This window comes from Hoplias malabaricus, chromosome X1, assembly GCF_029633855.1.
Source record: "Hoplias malabaricus isolate fHopMal1 chromosome X1, fHopMal1.hap1, whole genome shotgun sequence".
In the NCBI taxonomy this organism is placed as follows: Eukaryota; Metazoa; Chordata; class Actinopteri; order Characiformes; family Erythrinidae; genus Hoplias; species Hoplias malabaricus.
Genome location: NC_089818.1, coordinates 11,331,793 through 11,352,545, shown reverse-complemented (window position 1 = coordinate 11,352,545; position 20,753 = coordinate 11,331,793).

Sequence of the window (20,753 nt, the reverse complement as noted above, 5' to 3'; positions counted from 1 at the left end):
GGTTTACCGTATCGAGGACCTCGCTTTAAGCGGGAAAGACGCGGATCGGGGGGCGGGGGTTTAGGCGGCGCAACATCTCGCGTTTCCTCCTGGAAATGCAGACCTCTAGTGTTACGTTTGCTGCCCTTCATTCTGAGGATCGTTCGTTCTTGTCCGGTTAACTCCGCCCACAGTTTTCGAGATATCGACTCCGTTCAAAGTTTCATTCGTAGAGCTTCCCTGTGGGATGCGGGCTTGTATACAGCTTTTGGAAAAGTTGCATAGTTTTCGCACAGTAACCATTTGAAGTTTCATCTTTACTCCCATAGGAATGAATGGAAAAATGTCCATAAACTTTTGTCAAACTTTCAAAGTGCTGTCACACGGTCAGTTTTCGAGCTACAGACACCAGAATTCAAACGGGTAGACCCGAGGGTCCACGGTCCCACCACCTGAAATTATGGGCCGATAGCCCGCCCGCTTCATGACCTTTGACCCCGTTTTCCTTTCACGGCCTACACAGCTCCATAGAGTCCAATGTAAACTGCTGTGGGAGAGTGCTCTCTTAACATCCCACTACCGACAGCTTAGCAGTAAACTCCTTCACCATAAGCGTCGCCTAGTGACCCACGCGGGTTTACCGTGTCGAGGACCTCACTTTAAGCGGGAAAGACGCGGATCGGGGGGCAGGGGTTTAGGCGGCGCAACATCTCGCGTTTCCTCCTGGAAATGCAGACCTCTAGTGTTACGTTTGCTGCCCTTCATTCTGAGGATCGTTCGTTCTTGTCCGGTTAACTCCGCCCACAGTTTTCGAGATATCGACTCCGTTCAAAGTTTCATTCGTAGAGCTTCCCTGTGGGATGCGGGCTTGTATACAGCTTTTGGAAAAGTTGCATAGTTTTCGCACAGTAAGCATTTGAAGTTTCATCTTTACTCCCATAGGAATGAATGGAAAAATGTCCATAAACTTTTGTCAAACTTTCAAACTGCTGTCACACGCTCAGTTTTCGAGCTAGAGACACCAGAACTCAAACGGGCAGACCCGAGAGTCCAAGGTCCCACCACGTGAAATTATGGGCCGATAGCCCACCCGCTTCATGACCTTTGACCCCGTTTTCCATTCACGGCCTACACAGCTCCACATAGTCCAATGTAAACTGCTGTGGGACAGTGCTCTCTTAACATCCCACTACCAACAGCTTAGCAGTAAACTCCTTCACCATAAGCGTCGCCTAGTGACCCACGCGGGTTTACCGTGTCGAGGACCTCGCTTTAAGCGGGAAAGACGCGGATCGGGGGGCAGGGGTTTAGGCGGCGCAACATCTCGCGTTTCCTCCTGGAAATGCAGACCTCTAGTGTTACGTTTGCTGCCCTTCATTCTGAGGATCGTTCGTTCTTGTCCGGTTAACTCCGCCCACAGTTTTCGAGATATCGACTCCGTTCAAAGTTTCATTCGTAGAGCTTCCCTGTGGGATGCGGGCTTGTATACAGCTTTTGGAAAAGTTGCATAGTTTTAGCACAGTAAGCATTTGAAATTTCATCTTTTGTCCCATAGGAATGAATGGAAATATGTCCATAAACTTTTGTCAAACTTTCAAACTGCTGTCACACGCTCAGTTTTCGAGCTAGAGACACCAGAATTCAAACGGGCAGACCCGAGAGTCCAAGGTCCCACCACGTGAAATTATAGGCCGACACCCCGCCCGCTTCATGACCTTTGACCCCGTTTTCCATTCACGGCCTACAGAGCTCCATAGAGTCCAATGTAAACTGCTGTGGGAGAGTGCTCTCTTAACATCCCACTACCGACAGCTTAGCAGTAAACTCCTTCACCATAAGCGTCGCCTAGTGACCCACGCGGGTTTACCGTATCGAGGACCTCGCTTTAAGCGGGAAAGACGCGGATCGGGGGGCAGGGGTTTAGGCGGCGCAACATCTCGCGTTTCCTCCTGGAAATGCAGACCTCTAGTGTTATGTTTGCTGCCCTTCATTCTGAGGATCGTTCATTCTTGTCCGGTTAACTCCGCCCACAGTTTTCGAGATATCGACTCCGTTCAAAGTTTCATTCGTAGAGCTGCCCTGTGGGATGCGGGCTTGTATACAGCTTTTGGAAAAGTTACATAGTTTTCGCACAGTAAGCATTTGAAGTTTCATCTTTACTCCCATAGGAATGAATGGAAAAATGTCCATAAACTTTTGTCAAACTTTCAAACTGCTGTCACACGGTCAGTTTTCGAGCTAGAGACACCAGAACTCAAACGGGCAGACCCGAGAGTCCACGGTCCCACCACGTGAAACTATAGGCCGATAGCCCACCCGCTTCATGACCTTTGACCCCGTTTTCCATTCACGGCCTACACAGCTCCATAGAGTCCAATGTAAACTGCTGTGGGACAGTGCTCTCTTAACATCCCACTACCAACAGCTTAGCAGTAAACTCCTTCACCATAAGCGTCGCCTAGTGACCCACGCGGGTTTACCGTGTCGAGGACCTCGCTTTAAGCGGGAAAGACGCGGATCGGGGGGCAGGGGTTTAGGCGGCGCAACATCTCGCGTTTCCTCCTGGAAATGCAGACCTCTAGTGTTACGTTTGCTGCCCTTCATTCTGAGGATCGTTCGTTCTTGTCCGGTTAACTCCGCCCACAGTTTTCGAGATATCGACTCCGTTCAAAGTTTCATTCGTAGAGCTTCCCTGTGGGATGCGGGCTTGTATACAGCTTTTGGAAAAGTTGCATAGTTTTAGCACAGTAAGCATTTGAAATTTCATCTTTTGTCCCATAGGAATGAATGGAAATATGTCCATAAACTTTTGTCAAACTTTCAAACTGCTGTCACACGCTCAGTTTTCGAGCTAGAGACACCAGAATTCAAACGGGCAGACCCGAGAGTCCAAGGTCCCACCACGTGAAATTATAGGCCGACACCCCGCCCGCTTCATGACCTTTGACCCCGTTTTCCATTCACGGCCTACAGAGCTCCATAGAGTCCAATGTAAACTGCTGTGGGAGAGTGCTCTCTTAACATCCCACTACCGACAGCTTAGCAGTAAACTCCTTCACCATAAGCGTCGCCTAGTGACCCACGCGGGTTTACCGTATCGAGGACCTCGCTTTAAGCGGGAAAGACGCGGATCGGGGGGCAGGGGTTTAGGCGGCGCAACATCTCGCGTTTCCTCCTGGAAATGCAGACCTCTAGTGTTACGTTTGCTGCCCTTCATTCTGAGGATCGTTCCTTCTTGTCCGGTTAACTCCGCCCACAGTTTTCGAGATATAGACTCCGTTCAAAGTTTGTCTCGTAGAGCTTCCCTGTGGGATGCGGGCTTGTATACAGCTTTTGGAAAAGTTACATAGTTTTCGCACAGTAAGCATTTGAAGTTTCATCTTTTCTCCCATAGGAATGAATGGAAAAATGTCCATAAACTTTTGTCAAACTTTAAAACTGCTGTCACACGGTCAGTTTTCGAGCTAGAGACACCAGAACTCAAACGGGCAGACCCGAGGGTCCACGGTCCCACCACGTAAAATTATGGGCCGATAGCCCACCCGCTTCATGACCTTTGACCCCGTTTTCCATTCACGGCCTACAGAGCTCCATAGAGTCCAATGTAAACTGCTGTGGGAGAGTGCTCTCTTAACATCCCACTACCGACGGCTTAGCAGTAAACTCCTTCACCATAAGCGTCGCCTAGTGACCCACGCGGGTTTACCGTATCGAGGACCTCGCTTTAAGCGGGAAAGACGCGGACCGGGGGGCAGGGGTTTCGGCGGCGCAACATCTCGCGTTTCCTCCTGGAAATGCAGACCTCTAGTGTTACGTTTGCTGCCCTTCATTCTGAGGATCGTTCGTTCTTGTCCGGTTAACTCCGCCCACAGTTTTCGAGATATCGACTCCGTTCAAAGTTTCATTCGTAGAGCTTCCCTGTGGGATGCGGGCTTGTATACAGCTTTTGGAAAAGTTGCATAGTTTTAGCACAGTAAGCATTTGAAGTTTCATCTTTTGTCCCATAGGAATGAATGGAAATATGTCCATAAACTTTTGTCAAACTTTCAAACTGCTGTCACACGCTCAGTTTTCGAGCTAGAGACACCAGAATTCAAACGGGCAGACCCGAGAGTCCAAGGTCCCACCACGTGAAATTATAGGCCGATACCCCGCCCGCTTCATGACCTTTGACCCCGTTTTCCATTCACGGCCTACAGAGCTCCATAGAGTCCAATGTAAACTGCTGTGGGAGAGTGCTCTCTTAACATCCCACTACCGACAGCTTAGCAGTAAACTCCTTCACCATAAGCGTCGCCTAGTGACCCACGCGGGTTTACCGTATCGAGGACCTCGCTTTAAGCGGGAAAGACGCGGATCGGGGGGCAGGGGTTTAGGCGGCGCAACATCTCGCGTTTCCTCCTGGTGTTACGTTTGCTGCCCTTCATTCTGAGGATCGTTCATTCTTGTCCGGTTAACTCCGCCCACAGTTTTCGAGATATCGACTCCGTTCAAAGTTTCATTCGTAGAGCTTCCCTGTGGGATGCGGGCTTGTATACAGCTTTTGGAAAAGTTGCATAGTTTTAGCACAGTAAGCATTTGAAGTTTCATCTTTTCTCCCATAGGAATGAATGGAAAAATGTCCATAAACTTTTGTCAAACTTTCAAACTGCTGTCACACGCTCAGTTTTTGAGCTAGAGACACCAGAACTCAAACGGGCAGACCCGAGAGTCCAAGGTCCCACCACGTGAAATTATGGGCCGATAGCCCACCCGCTTCATGACCTTTGACCCCGTTTTCCATTCACGGCCTACACAGCTCCACATAGTCCAATGTAAACTGCTGTGGGACAGTGCTCTCTTAACATCCCACTACCAACAGCTTAGCAGTAAACTCCTTCACCATAAGCGTCGCCTAGTGACCCACGCGGGTTTACCGTGTCGAGGACCTCGCTTTAAGCGGGAAAGACGCGGATCGGGGGGCAGGGGTTTAGGCGGCGCAACATCTCGCGTTTCCTCCTGGTGTTACGTTTGCTGCCCTTCATTCTGAGGATCGTTCATTCTTGTCCGGTTAACTCCGCCCACAGTTTTCGAGATATCAACTCCGTTCAAAGTTTGTTTCGTAGAGCTGCCCTGTGGGATGCGGGCTTGTATACAGCTTTTGGAAAAGTTGCATAGTTTTTGCACAGGAAGCCTTTGAACTTTCATCTTTACTCCCATAGGAATGAATGGAAAAATGTCCATAAACTTTTGTCAAACTTTCAAACTGCTGTCACACGCTCAGTTTTCGAGCTAGAGACACCAGAACTCAAACGGGCAGACCCGAGGGTCCAAGGTCCCACCACGTAAAATTATAGGCCGATAGCCCACCCGCTTCATGACCTTTGACCCCGTTTTCCATTCACGGCCTACACAGCTCCATAGAGTCCAATGTGAACTGCTGTGGGACAGTGCTCTCTTAACATCCCACTACCAACAGCTTAGCAGTAAACTCCTTCACCATAAGCGTCGCCTAGTGACCCACGCGGGTTTACCGTATCGAGGACCTCGCTTTAAGCGGGAAAGACGCGGATCGGGGTGCGGGGTTTAGGCGGCGCAACATCTCGCGTTTCCTCCTGGAAATGCAGACCTCTAGTGTTACGTTTGCTGCCCTTCATTCTGAGGATCGTTCATTCTTGTCCGGTTAACTCCGCCCACAGTTTTCGAGATATAGACTCCGTTCAAAGTTTGTCTCGTAGAGCTGCCCTGTGGGATGCGGGCTTGTATACAGCTTTTGGAAAAGTTACATAGTTTTCGCACAGTAAGCATTTGAAGTTTCATCTTTTCTCCCATAGGAATGAATGGAAAAATGTCCATAAACTTTTGTCAAACTTTAAAACTGCTGTCACACGGTCAGTTTTCGAGCTAGAGACACCAGAATTCAAACGGGCAGACCCGAGAGTCCACGGTCCCACCACGTGAATTTATGGGCCGATAGCCCACCCGCTTGATGACCTTTGACCCCGTTTTCCTTTCACGGCCTACAGAGCTCCATAGAGTCCAATGTAAACTGCTGTGGGACAGTGCTCCCTTAACATCCCACTACCGACAGCTTAGCAGTAAACTCCTTCACCATAAGCGTCGCCTAGTGACCCACGCGGGTTTACCGTATCGAGGACCTCGCTTTAAGCGGGAAAGACGCGGATCGGGGGGCGGGGGTTTAGGCGGCGCAACATCTCGTGTTACGTTTGCTGCCCTTCATTCTGAGGATCGTTCATTCTTGTCCGGTTAACTCCGCCCACAGTTTTCGAGATATCGACTCCGTTCAAAGTTTCATTCGTAGAGCTTCCCTGTGGGATGCGGGCTTGTATACAGCTTTTGGAAAAGTTGCATAGTTTTCGCACAGTAAGCATTTGAAGTTTCGTGTTTTCTCCCATAGGAATGAATGGAAAAATGTCCATAAACTTTTGTCAAACTTTCAAACTGCTGTCACACGGTCAGTTTTCGAGCTAGACACACCAGAATTCAAACGGGCAGACCCGAGAGTCCACGGTCCCGCCACGTGAAATTATGGGCCGATAGCCCACCCGCTTCATGACCTTTGACCCCGTTTTCCATTCACGGCCTACAGAGCTCCATAGAGTCCAATGTAAACTGCTGTGGGAGAGTGCTCTCTTAACATCCCACTACCAACAGCTTAGCAGGTAACTCCTTCACCATAAGCGTCGCCTAGTGACCCACGCGGGTTTACCGTATCGAGGACCTCCCTTTAAGCGGGAAAGACGCGGATCGGGGAACGGGGGTTTAGGCGGCGCAACATCTCGCGTTTCCTCCTGGAAATGCAGACCTCTAGTGTTACGTTTGCTGCCCTTCATTCTGAGGATCGTTCATTCTTGTCCGGTTAACTCCGCCCACAGTTTTCGAGATATAGACTCCGTTCAAAGTTTGTCTCGTAGAGCTGCCCTGTGGGATGCGGGCTTGTATACAGCTTTTGGAAAAGTTACATAGTTTTCGCACAGTAAGCATTTGAAGTTTCATCTTTTGTCCCATAGGAATGAATGGAAAAATGTCCATAAACTTTTGTCAAACTTTAAAACTGCTGTCACACGGTCAGTTTTCGAGCTAGAGACACCAGAATTCAAACGGGCAGACCCGAGAGTCCACGGTCCCACCACGTGAATTTATGGGCCGATAGCCCACCCGCTTCATGACCTTTGACCCCGTTTTCCTTTCACGGCCTACAGAGCTCCATAGAGTCCAATGTAAACTGCTGTGGGACAGTGCTCCCTTAACATCCCACTACCGACAGCTTAGCAGTAAACTCCTTCACCATAAGCGTCGCCTAGTGACCCACGCGGGTTTACCGTATCGAGGACCTCGCTTTAAGCGGGAAAGACGCGGATCGGGGGGCGGGGGTTTAGGCGGCGCAACATCTCGTGTTACGTTTGCTGCCCTTCATTCTGAGGATCGTTCATTCTTGTCCGGTTAACTCCGCCCACAGTTTTCGAGATATCGACTCCGTTCAAAGTTTCATTCGTAGAGCTTCCCTGTGGGATGCGGGCTTGTATACAGCTTTTGGAAAAGTTGCATAGTTTTCGCACAGTAAGCATTTGAAGTTTCGTGTTTTCTCCCATAGGAATGAATGGAAAAATGTCCATAAACTTTTGTCAAACTTTCAAACTGCTGTCACACGGTCAGTTTTCGAGCTAGACACACCAGAATTCAAACGGGCAGACCCGAGAGTCCACGGTCCCGCCACGTGAAATTATGGGCCGATAGCCCACCCGCTTCATGACCTTTGACCCCGTTTTCCATTCACGGCCTACAGAGCTCCATAGAGTCCAATGTAAACTGCTGTGGGAAAGTGCTCTCTTAACATCCCACTACCAACAGCTTAGCAGGTAACTCCTTCACCATAAGCGTCGCCTAGTGACCCACGCGGGTTTACCGTATCGAGGACCTCCCTTTAAGCGGGAAAGACGCGGATCGGGGGACGGGGGTTTAGGCGGCGCAACATCTCGCGTTTCCTCCTGGAAATGCAGACCTCTAGTGTTACGTTTGCTGCCCTTCATTCTGAGGATCGTTCATTCTTGTCCGGTTAACTCCGCCCACAGTTTTCGAGATATCGACTCCGTTCAAAGTTTCATTCGTAGAGCTTCCCTGTGGGATGCGGGCTTGTATACAGCTTTTGGAAAATTTGCATAGTTTTCGCACAGTAAGCATTTGAAGTTTCATCTTTTCTCCCATAGGAATGAATGGAAAAATGTCCATAAACTTTTGTCAAACATTCAAACTGCTGTCACACGCTCAGTTTTCGAGCTAGAGACACCAGAACTCAAACGGGCAGACCCGAGAGTCCAAGGTCCCACCACGTGAAATTATGGGCCGATAGCCCACCCGCTTCATGACCTTTGACCCCGTTTTCCATTCACGGCCTACACAGCTCCACATAGTCCAATGTAAACTGCTGTGGGACAGTGCTCTCTTAACATCCCACTACCAACAGCTTAGCAGTAAACTCCTTCACCATAAGCGTCGCCTAGTGACCCACGCGGGTTTACCGTGTCGAGGACCTCGCTTTAAGCGGGAAAGACGCGGATCGGGGGGCAGGGGTTTAGGCGGCGCAACATCTCGCGTTTCCTCCTGGAAATGCAGACCTCTAGTGTTACGTTTGCTGCCCTTCATTCTGAGGATCGTTCATTCTTGTCCGGTTAACTCCGCCCACAGTTTTCGAGATATCGACTCCGTTCAAAGTTTGTCTCGTAGAGCTGCCCTATGGGATGCGGGCTTGTATACAGCTTTTGGAAAAGTTGCATAGTTTTCGCACAGTAAGCATTTAAAGTTTCATCTTTACTCCCATAGGAATGAATGGAAAAATGTCCATAAACTTTTGTCAAACTTTCAAACTGCTGTCACACGCTCAGTTTTCGAGCTAGAGACACCAGAACTCAAACAGGCAGACCCGAGGGTCCACGGTCCCACCACGTAAACTTATGGGCCGATAGCCCACCTGCTTCATGACCTTTGACCCCGTTTTCCTTTCACGGCCTACTGAGCTCCATAGAGTCCAATGTAAACTGCTGTGGGAGAGTGCTCGCTTAACATCCCACTACCAACAGCTTAGCAGTCAACTCCTTCACCATAGCGTGGCCTAGTGACCCACGAGGGTTTCCGTACCGAGGACCTCGCTTTAAGCGGAAAAGACGCGGATCGGGGGACGGGGGTTTAGGCGGCGCAACATCTCGCGTTTCCTCCTGGAAATGCAGACCTCTAGTGTTACGTTTGCTGCCCTTCATTCTGAGGATCGTTCGTTCTTGTCCGGTTAACTCCGCCCACAGTTTTCGAGATATCGACTCCGTTCAAAGTTTGTTTCGTAGAGCTGCCCTGTGGGATGCGGGCTTGTATACAGCTTTTGGAAAAGTTGCATAGTTTTCGCACAGTAAGCATTTGAAGTTTCATCTTTTCTCCCATAGGAATGAATGGAAAAATGTCCATAAACTTTTGTCAAACTTTCAAACTGCTGTCACACGGTCAGTTTTCGAGCTAGAGACACCAGAACTCAAACGGGCAGACCCGAGGGTCCACGGTCCCTCCACGTAAAATTATGGGCCGATAGCCCACCCGCTTCATGACCTTTGACCCCGTTTCCCTTTCACGGCCTACAGAGCTCCATAGAGTCCAATGTAAACTGCTGTGGGAGAGTGCTCTCTTAACATGCCACTACCGACAGCTTAGCAGTAAACTCCTTCACCATAAGCGTCGCCTAGTGACCCACGCGGGTTTACCGTATCGAGGGCCTCGCTTTAAGCGGGAAAGACGCGGATCGGGGGACGGGGGTTTAGGCGGCGCAACATCTCGCGTTTCCTCCTGGAAATGCAGACCTCTAGTGTTACGTTTGCTGCCCTTCATTCTGAGGATCGTTCGTTCTTGTCCGGTTAACTCCGCCCACAGTTTTCGAGATATCGACTCCGTTCAAAGTTTCATTCGTAGAGCTTCCCTGTGGGATGCGGTCTTGTATACAGCTTTTAGAAAAGTTACATAGTTTTCGCACAGGAAGCATTTGAAGTTTCATCTTTTCTCACATAGGAATGAATGGAAAAATGTCCATAAACTTTTGTCAAACATTCAAACTGCTGTCACACGGTCAGTTTTCGAGCTAAAGACACCAGAACTCAAACGGGCAGACCCGAGGGTCCACGGTCCCACCACGTAAAATTATGGGCCGATAACCCACCCGCTTCATGACCTTTGACCCCGTTTTCCTTTCACGGCCTACAGAGCGCCATAGAGTCCAATGTAAACTGCTGTGGGAGAGTGCTCTCTTAACATCCCACTACCGACAGCTTAGCAGTAAACTCCTTCACCATAAGCGTCGCCTAGTGACCCACGCGGGTTTACCGTATCGAGGACCTCGCTTTAAGCGGGAAAGACGTGGATCGGGGGACGGGGGTTTAGGCGGCGCAACATCTCGCGTTTCCTCCTGGAAATGCAGACCTCTAGTGTTACGTTTGCTGCCCTTCATTCTGAGGATCGTTCATTCTTGTCCGGTTAACTCCGCCCACAGTTTTCGAGATATCGACTCCGTTCAAAGTTTCATTCGTAGAGCTTCCCTGTGGGATGCGGGCTTGTATACAGCTTTTGGAAAAGTTACATAGTTTTAGCACAGTAAGCATTTGAAGTTTCAACTTTTCTCCCATAGGAATGAATGGAAAAGTGTCCATAAACTTTTGTCAAACTTTTAAACTGCTGTCACACGGTCAGTTTTCGAGCTAGAGACACCAGAATTCAAACGGGCAGACCCGAGAGTCCACGGTCCCACCACGTGAAATTATGGGTCGATAGCCCACCCGCTTCATGACCTTTGACCCCGTTTTCCATTCACGGCCTACACAGCTCCATAGAGTCCAATGTAAACTGCTGTGGGAGAGTGCTCTCTTAACATCCCACTACCGACAGCTTAGCAGTAAACTCCTTCACCATAAGCGTTGCCTAGTGACCCACGCGGGTTTACCGTATCGAGGACCTCGCTTTAAGCGGGAAAGACGCGGATCGGGGGGCAGGGGTTTAGGCGGCGCAACATCTCGCGTTTCCTCCTGGAAATGCAGACCTCTAGTGTTACGTTTGCTGCCCTTCATTCTGAGGATCGTTCGTTCTTGTCCGGTTAACTCCGCCCACAGTTTTCGAGATATCGACTCCGTTCAAAGTTTCATTCGTAGAGCTTCCCTGTGGGATACGGTCTTGTATACAGCTTTTGGAAAAGTTGCATAGTTTTAGCACAGTAAGCATTTGAAGTTTCATCTTTTGTCCCATAGGAATGAATGGAAATATGTCCATAAACTTTTGTCAAACTTTCAAACTGCTGTCACACGCTCAGTTTTCGAGCTAGAGACACCAGAATTCAAACGGGCAGACCCGAGAGTCCAAGGTCCCACCACGTGAAATTATAGGCCGATACCCCGCCCGCTTCATGACCTTTGACCCCGTTTTCCATTCACGGCCTACAGAGCTCCATAGAGTCCAATGTAAACTGCTGTGGGAGAGTGCTCTCTTAACATCCCACTACCGACAGCTTAGCAGTAAACTCCTTCACCATAAGCGTCGCCTAGTGACCCACGCGGGTTTACCGTATCGAGGACCTCGCTTTAAGCGGGAAAGACGCGGATCGGGGGGCGGGGGTTTAGGCGGCGCAACATCTCGCGTTTCCTCCTGGAAATGCAGACCTCTAGTGTTACGTTTGCTGCCCTTCATTCTGAGGATCGTTCATTCTTGTCCGGTTAACTCCGCCCACAGTTTTCGAGATATCGACTCCGTTCAAAGTTTCATTCGTAGAGCTGCCCTGTGGGATGCGGGCTTGTATACAGCTTTTGGAAAAGTTGCATAGTTTTTGCACAGTAAGCATTTGAAGTTTCATCTTTACTCCCATAGGAATGAATGGAAAAATGTCCATAAACTTTTGTCAAACTTTCAAACTGCTGTCACACGGTCAGTTTTCGAGCTAGAGACACCAGAATTCAAACGGGCAGACCCGAGGGTCCACGGTCCCACCACGTGAAACTATAGGCCGATAGCCCAAACTGCTGTGGGAGAGTGCTCTCTTAACATCCCACTACCGACAGCTTAGCAGTAAACTCCTTCACCATAAGCGTCGCCTAGTGACCCACGCGGGTTTACCGTATCGAGGACCTCGCTTTAAGCGGGAAAGACGCGGATCGGGGGGCAGGGGTTTAGGCGGCGCAACATCTCGCGTTTCCTCCTGGTGTTACGTTTGCTGCCCTTCATTCTGAGGATCTTCATTCCTTGTCCGGTTAACTCCGCCCACAGTTTTCGAGATATCGACCCCGTTCAAAGTTTGTTTCGTAGAGCTTCCTTGTGGGATGCGGGCTTGTATACAGCTTTTGGAAAAGTTACATAGTTTTAGCACAGTAACCATTTGAAGTTTCATCTTTACTGCCATAGGAATGAATGGAAAAATGTCCATAAACTTTTGTCAAACTTTCAAAGTGCTGTCACACGGTCAGTTTTCGAGCTAGAGACACCAGAACTCAAACGGGCAGACCCGAAGGTCCACGGTCCCACCACGTAAAACTATGGGCCGATAGCCCACCCGCTTCATGACCTTTGACCCCTTTTCCATTCACGGCCTACAGAGCTCCATAGAGTCGAATGTAAACTGCTGTGGGACAGTGCTCTATTAACATCCCACTACCAACAGCTTAGCAGTAAACTCCTTCACCATAAGCGTCGCCTAGTGACCCACACGGGTTTACCGTATCGAGGACCTCGCTTTAAGCGGGAAAGACGCGGATCGGGGGGCAGGGGTTTAGGCGGCGCAACATCTCGCGTTTCCTCCTGGTGTTACGTTTGCTGCCCTTCATTCTGAGGATCGTTCATTTTTGTCCGGTTAACTCCGCCCACAGTTTTCGAGATATCGACTCCGTTCAAAGTTTCATTCGTAGAGCTTCCCTGTGGGATGCGGGCTTGTATACAGCTTTTGGAAAAGTTGCATAGTTTTCGCACAGGAAACATTTGAAGTTTCATCTTTACTCCCATAGGAATGAATGGAAAAATGTCCATAAACTTTTGTCAAACTTTCAAACTGCTGTCACACGCTCAGTTTTCGAGCTAGAGACACCAGAACTCAAACGGGCAGACCCGAGGGTCCACGGTCCCACCACGTAAACTTATGGGCCGATAGCCCACCTGCTTCATGACCTTTGACCCCGTTTTCCTTTCACGGCCTACTGAGCTCCATAGAGTCCAATGTAAACTGCTGTGGGAGACTGCTCTCTTAACATCCCACTACCAACAGCTTAGCAGTCAACTCCTTCACCATAGCGTGGCCTAGTGACCCACGAGGGTTTCCGTACCGAGGACCTCGCTTTAAGCGGAAAACACGCGGATCGGGGGACGGGGGTTTAGGCGGCGCAACATCTCGCGTTTCCTCCTGGTGTTACGTTTGCTGCCCTTCATTCTGAGGATCTTCATTCCTTGTCCGGTTAACTCCGCCCACAGTTTTCGAGATATCGACCCCGTTCAAAGTTTGTTTCGTAGAGCTTCCTTGTGGGATGCGGGCTTGTATACAGCTTTTGGAAAAGTTACATAGTTTTCGCACAGTAAGCATTTGAAGTTTCAACTTTTCTCCCATAGGAATGAATGGAAAAATGTCCATAAACTTTTGTCAAACTTTCAAAGTGCTGTCACACGGTCAGTTTTCGAGCTAGAGACACCAGAACTCAAACGGGCAGACCCGAGGGTCCACGGTCCCACCACGTAAAACTATGGGCCGATAGCCCACCCGCTTCATGACCTTTGACCCCTTTTCCATTCACGGCCTACAGAGCTCCATAGAGTCGAATGTAAACTGCTGTGGGACAGTGCTCTATTAACATCCCACTACCAACAGCTTAGCAGTAAACTCCTTCACCATAAGCGTCGCCTAGTGACCCACACGGGTTTACCGTATCGAGGACCTCGCTTTAAGCGGGAAAGACGCGGATCGGGGGGCGGGGGTTTAGGCGGCGCAACATCTCGCGTTTCCTCCTGGAAATGCAGACCTCTAGTGTTACGTTTGCTGCCCTTCATTCTGAGGATCGTTCATTCTTGTCCGGTTAACTCCGCCCACAGTTTTCGAGATATCGACTCCGTTCAAAGTTTCATTCGTAGAGCTTCCCTGTGGGATGCGGGCTTGTATACAGCTTTTGGAAAAGTTGCATAGTTTTCGCACAGGAAACATTTGAAGTTTCATCTTTACTCCCATAGGAATGAATGGAAAAATGTCCATAAACTTTTGTCAAACTTTCAAACTGCTGTCACACGCTCAGTTTTCGAGCTAGAGACACCAGAACTCAAACGGGCAGACCCGAGGTTCCACGGTCCCACCACGTAAACTTATGGGCCGATAGCCCACCTGCTTCATGACCTTTGACCCCGTTTTCCTTTCACGGCCTACTGAGCTCCATAGAGTCCAATGTAAACTGCTGTGGGAGACTGCTCTCTTAACATCCCACTACCAACAGCTTAGCAGTAAACTCCTTCACCATAAGCGTCGCCTAGTGACCCACGCGGGTTTACCGTATCGAGGACCTCGCTTTAAGCGGGAAAGACGCGGATCGGGGGACGGGGGTTTAGGCGGCGCAACATCTCGCGTTTCCTCCTGGAAATGCAGACCTCTAGTGTTACGTTTGCTGCCCTTCATTCTGAGGATCGTTCATTCTTGTCCGGTTAACTCCGCCCACAGTTTTCGAGATATCGACTCCGTTCAAAGTTTCATTCGTAGAGCTTCCCTGTGGGATGCGGGCTTGTATACAGCTTTTGGAAAATTTGCATAGTTTTCGCACAGTAAGCATTTGAAGTTTCATCTTTTCTCCCATAGGAATGAATGGAAAAATGTCCATAAACTTTTGTCAAACTTTCAAACTGCTGTCACACGCTCAGTTTTCGAGCTAGAGACACCAGAACTCAAACGGGCAGACCCGAGAGTCCAAGGTCCCACCACGTGAAATTATGGGCCGATAGCCCACCCGCTTCATGACCTTTGACCCCGTTTTCCATTCACGGCCTACACAGCTCCACATAGTCCAATGTAAACTGCTGTGGGACAGTGCTCTCTTAACATCCCACTACCAACAGCTTAGCAGTAAACTCCTTCACCATAAGCGTCGCCTAGTGACCCACGCGGGTTTACCGTGTCGAGGACCTCGCTTTAAGCGGGAAAGACGCGGATCGGGGGGCAGGGGTTTAGGCGGCGCAACATCTCGCGTTTCCTCCTGGAAATGCAGACCTCTAGTGTTACGTTTGCTGCCCTTCATTCTGAGGATCGTTCATTCTTGTCCGGTTAACTCCGCCCACAGTTTTCGAGATATCGACTCCGTTCAAAATTTGTTTCGTAGAGCTTCCCTGTGGGATGTGGGCTTGTATACAGCTTTTGGAAAAGTTACATAGTTTTAGCACAGTAAGCATTTGAAGTTTCATCTTTACTCCCATAGGAATGAATGGAAAAATGTCCATAAACTTTTGTCAAACTTTCAAAGTGCTGTCACACGGTCAGTTTTCGAGCTAGAGACACCAGAACTCAAACGGGCAGACCCGAGGGTCCACGGTCCCACCACGTAAAATTATGGGCCGATAACCCACCCGCTTCATGACCTTTGACCCCATTTTCCATTCACGGCCTACAGAGCTCCATAGAGTCCAATGTAAACTGCTGTGGGAGAGTGCTCTCTTAACATCCCACTACCGACAGCTTAGCAGTAAACTCCTTCACCATAAGCGTCGCCTAGTGACCCACGCGGGTTTACCGTATCGAGGACATCGCTTTAAGCGGGAAAGACGCGGATCGGGGGGCAGGGGTTTAGGCGGCGCAACATCTCGCGTTTCCTCCTGGAAATGCAGACCTCTAGTTATGTTGCGCCTGCTGCTTTAAGCAGCGGCGCAATATATTGTTATCCGTAAGTCATATTATTATTATTTTTATTATTATTTTTATTATTCCGCGTTTCCTTGTCCGCTTAACTAGTCCCGCAGCTTTCGAGCTATCGACTCCGTTCCACCTGGAAATCGTGCGTCCTATAGCGACGATGTGGGCTTGTATACAGCTTTCCGATACCCGCACTCGTTCGTCCGCTACACTCGTTTTTCGCTCTGTTTTTCCCCAGTCATTTCTATGGAATTAATTTTCAAAGTGCTCTAACTCGGTCATTTTTCAAGCTACGGACACGGGATTTCAGACGGTCGGACCCGGGCGTACCGGCTCCCATCACTTCCGTTTTCGGAATTTTTGCACTCATCCTTCCCTTTCTTTTCCTCCTTCAAAATCCCTCCATTCATTTCAATGGGAGGCTCTTAGAGTGGGGGTGATGTCATCCACTGTAGTTTCAGTGGCAAAAAGCCGTTTTTTCACTTTTCAGCCGAACAAATCGCCATAACTTCCTCATAGTTTCACCTAGAAACTTCATTTAAATTTTAAATGGTAGAGAAACTTGTCCTTTCTGAGACCTCTAAATTTGAACATTATTGAAAATACGGTTTTTGAGTTATGAATTTTTGTTCGGCACTAGGGACGGTTTCGGCTCCCATAGGGTTCAATGTATTTTTGGAGCAGCTCAGAGTGCGGTTTCTAAAATTTTCTCCTGTTTTTAACTCGTCATAACATGCTCAATTCTCACTTAATCTGCAAATTTTTTATACCATATCGATCCCCAGACTCTCCTTGTCGCAACGGTATATACGGTTAAGTGATGTGAGGAAAACTTTCCGAGCTATAAGCATTTGTTCGGAGGGTGGGTACGCTCCCATAGGAACCCATTGAAATTATTTTTTTTCTTTTTCAATTTTCTGCCGAACATTTCACCATAACTTCCTTATACTTTCACCTACAGACTTCATTTAAATTTTAAATGGTAGAGAAATTTCCCCTTTCTCAAACTTGTAAGTTTCAGACCGTTTGAGAATACCGTTCTTGAGTTATGAATTTTTGTTTGACACTTGGGAGGGTTTTCCTCCCATAGAGCTCAATGTATTTTAAGAGCGGGTCGGCACGCAGATTTTCAAAACTTTGCCTGTTTTTAACTCGTAATTACACCATCAAATCTCGCTCAAAGTGCAAAAATTTTTACACCATCTCGAGCACAAGACTCTCCTTGTCGCTACGGTATGCTTCGTTCAATTTTGGTTGGGAAAAGTTTTCGAGCTACGGGTGATTTTTTGGAGGGTGCTCCCCGGTCGAAATTCATTGAATCATGAGTCTGTCAGTTGTATTCTGTGAGCATGCGTGTGAGAGAGACAGAGGGGGGAGGGGGAGGGGCAGAGGCAGAGACTGAGGGGAAGAGCTGTGAGGGCCACAGAAATACACAGGCAGTCTGTAACACTTTAAATGTCATTTTTAAGGGGGACGTCTTAATTATCCAGGGTTTCTTAAGGTGGAATTTTTAAAGAATACCTCATTCACAATATACTGGCTGTCTTTTCGACATTTTAAGCTTTATTTAAAGTGGTCATTTTTAAAGGTGGACGTGTCAATACAACTGTGGGTTTCTTAAGGTGGAATTTTTATTAAGGTGGTATTTAAAATGTATTGGCCATCTTTTTTTGCTTTTGGCCTGTGATGTGGACATTTCAATACAATTCTGGGTTTCTTAAGGTGGAATTGTTTTTAAAGGTGGAATTCAAAATTTATCGTTTTCTATTCACGCCCTACTGAGCTCCATAGAGTCCAATGTAAACTGCTGTGGGAGAGTGCTCTCTTAACATCCCACTACCAACAGCTTAGCAGTAAACTCCTTCACCATAAGCGTCGCCTAGTGACCCACGCGGGTTTACCGTATCGAGGACCTCGCTTTAAGCGGGAAAGACGCGGATCGGGGGACGGGGGTTTAGGCGGCGCAACATCTCGCGTTTCCTCCTGGAAATGCAGACCTCTAGTGTTACGTTTGCTGCCCTTCATTCTGAGGATCGTTCGTTCTTGTCCGGTTAACTCCGCCCACAGTTTTCGAGATATCGACTCCGTTCAAAGTTTGTTTCGTAGAGCTTCCCTGTGGGATGCGGGCTTGTATACAGCTTTTGGAAAAGTTACATAGTTTTCGCACAGGAAGCATTTGAAGTTTCATCTTTACTCCCATAGGAATGAATGGAAAAATGTCCATAAACTTTTGTCAAACTTTAAAACTGCTGTCACACGGTCAGTTTTCGAGCTAGAGACACCAGAACTCAAACGGGCAGACCCTAGGGTCCACGGTCCCACCACGTGAAATTATGGGCCGATAGCCCACCCGCTTCATGACCTTTGACCCCGTTTTCCATTCACGGCCTACAGAGCTCCATAGAGTCCAATGTAAACTGCTGTGGGAGAGTGCTCTCTTAACATCCCACTACCGACAGCTTAGCAGTAAACTCCTTCACCATAAGCGTCGCCTAGTGACCCACGCGGGTTTACCGTATCGAGGACCTCGCATTAAGCGGGAAAGACGCGGATCGGGGGGCGGGGGCTTAGGCGGCGCAACATCTCGCGTTTCCTCCTGGAAATGCAGACCTCTAGTGTTACGTTTGCTGCCCTTCATTCTGAGGATCGTTCGTTTTTGTCCGGTTAACTCCGCCCACAGTTTTCGAGATATCGACTCCGTTCAAAGTTTGTTTCGTAGAGCTTCCCTGTGGGATGCGGGCTTGTATACAGCTTTTGGAAAAGTTACATAGTTTTCGCACAGTAACCATTTGAAGTTTCATCTTTACTCCCATAGGAATGAATGGAAAAATGTCCATAAACTTTTGTCAAACTTTCAAAGTGCTGTCACACGGTCAGTTTTCGAGCTACAGACACCAGAATTCAAACGGGTAGACCCGAGGGTCCACAGTCCCACCACTTAAAATTATGGGCCGATAGCCCGCCCGCTTCATGACCTTTGACCCCGTTTTCCTTTCACGGCCTACACAGCTCCATAGAGTCCAATGTAAACTGCTGTGGGAGAGTGCTCTCTTAACATACCACTACCGACAGCTTAGCAGTAAACTCCTTCACCATAAGCGTCGCCTAGTGACCCACGCGGGTTTACCGTATCGAGGACCTCGCTTTAAGCGGGAAAGACGCGGATCGGGGGGCAGGGATTTAGGCGGCGCAACATCTCGCGTTTCCTCCTGGAAATGCAGACCTCTAGTGTTACGTTTGCTGCCCTTCATTCTGAGGATCGTTCATTCTTGTCCGGTTAACTCCGCCCACAGTTTTCGAGATATCGACTCCGTTCAAAGTTTCATTCGTAGAGCTTCCCTGTGGGATGCGGGCTTGTATACAGCTTTTGGAAAAGTTACATAGTTTTCGCACAGTAAGCATTTGAAGTTTCATCTTTACTCCCTTAGGAATGAATGGAAAAATGTCCATAAACTTTTGTCAAACTTTAAAACTGCTGTCACACGGTCAGTTTTCGAGCTAGACACACCAGAACTCAAACGGTCAGACCCGAGAGTCCACGGTCCCACCACCTGAAATTATAGGCCGATAGCCCACCCGCTTCATGACCTTTGACCCCGTTTTCCATTCACAGCCTACACAGCTCCATAGAGTCCAATGTAAACTGCTGTGGGAGAGTGCTCTCTTAACATCCCACTACCGACAGCTTAGCAGTAAACTCCTTCACCATAAGCGTCGCCTAGTGACCCACGCGGGTTTACCGTACCGAGGACCTCGCTTTAAGCGGGAAAGACGCGGATCGGGGGACGGGGGTTTAGGCGGCGCAACATCTCGCGTTTCCTCCTGGAAATGCAGACCTCTAGTGTTACGTTTGCTGCCCTTCATTCTGAGGATCGTTCATTCTTGTCCGGTTAACTCCGCCAACAGTTTTCGAGATATCGACTCCGTTCAAAGTTTGTTTCGTAGAGCTTCCCTGTGGGATGCGGGCTTGTATACAGCTTTTGGAAAAGTTACATAGTTTTTGCACAGTAAGCATTTGAAGTTTCATCTTTACTCTCATAGGAATGAATGGAAAAATGTCCATAAACTTTTGTCAAACTTTCAAACTGCTGTCACACGCTCAGTTTTCGAGCTACAGACACCAGAATTCAAACGGGCAGACCCGAGAGTCCACGGTCCCGCCACGTGAAATTATAGGCCGATACCCCGCCCGCTTCATGACCTTTGACCCCGTTTTACATTCACAGCCTACAGAGCTCCATAGAGTCCAATGTAAACTGCTGTGGGAGAGTGCTCTCTTAACATCCCACTACCAACAGCTTAGCAGTAAACTCCTTCACCATAAGCGTCGCCTAGTGACCCACGCGGGTTTACCGTATCGAGGACCTCGCTTTAAGCGGGAAAGACGCGGATCGGGGGACGGGGGTTTCGGCGGCGCAACATCTCGCGTTTCCTCCTGGAAATGCAGACCTCTAGTGTTACGTTTGCTGCCCTTCATTCTGAGGATCGTTCATTCTTGTCCGGTTAACTCCGCCCACAGTTTTCGAGATATCGACTCCGTTCAAAGTTTCATTCGTAGAGCTTCCCTGTGGGATGCGGGCTTGTATACAGCTTTTGGAAAAGTTGCATAGTTTTAGCACAGTAAGCATTTGAAGTTTCATCTTTTGTCCCATAGGAATGAATGGAAATATGTCCATAAACTTTTGTCAAACTTTCAAACTGCTGTCACACGCTCAGTTTTCGAGCTAGAGACACCAGAATTCAAACGGGCAGACCCGAGAGTCCAAGGTCCCACCACGTGAAATTATAGGCCGATACCCCGCCCGCTTCATGACCTTTGACCCCGTTTTCCATTCACGGCCTACAGAGCTCCATAGAGTCCAATGTAAACTGCTGTGGGAGAGTGCTCTCTTAACATCCC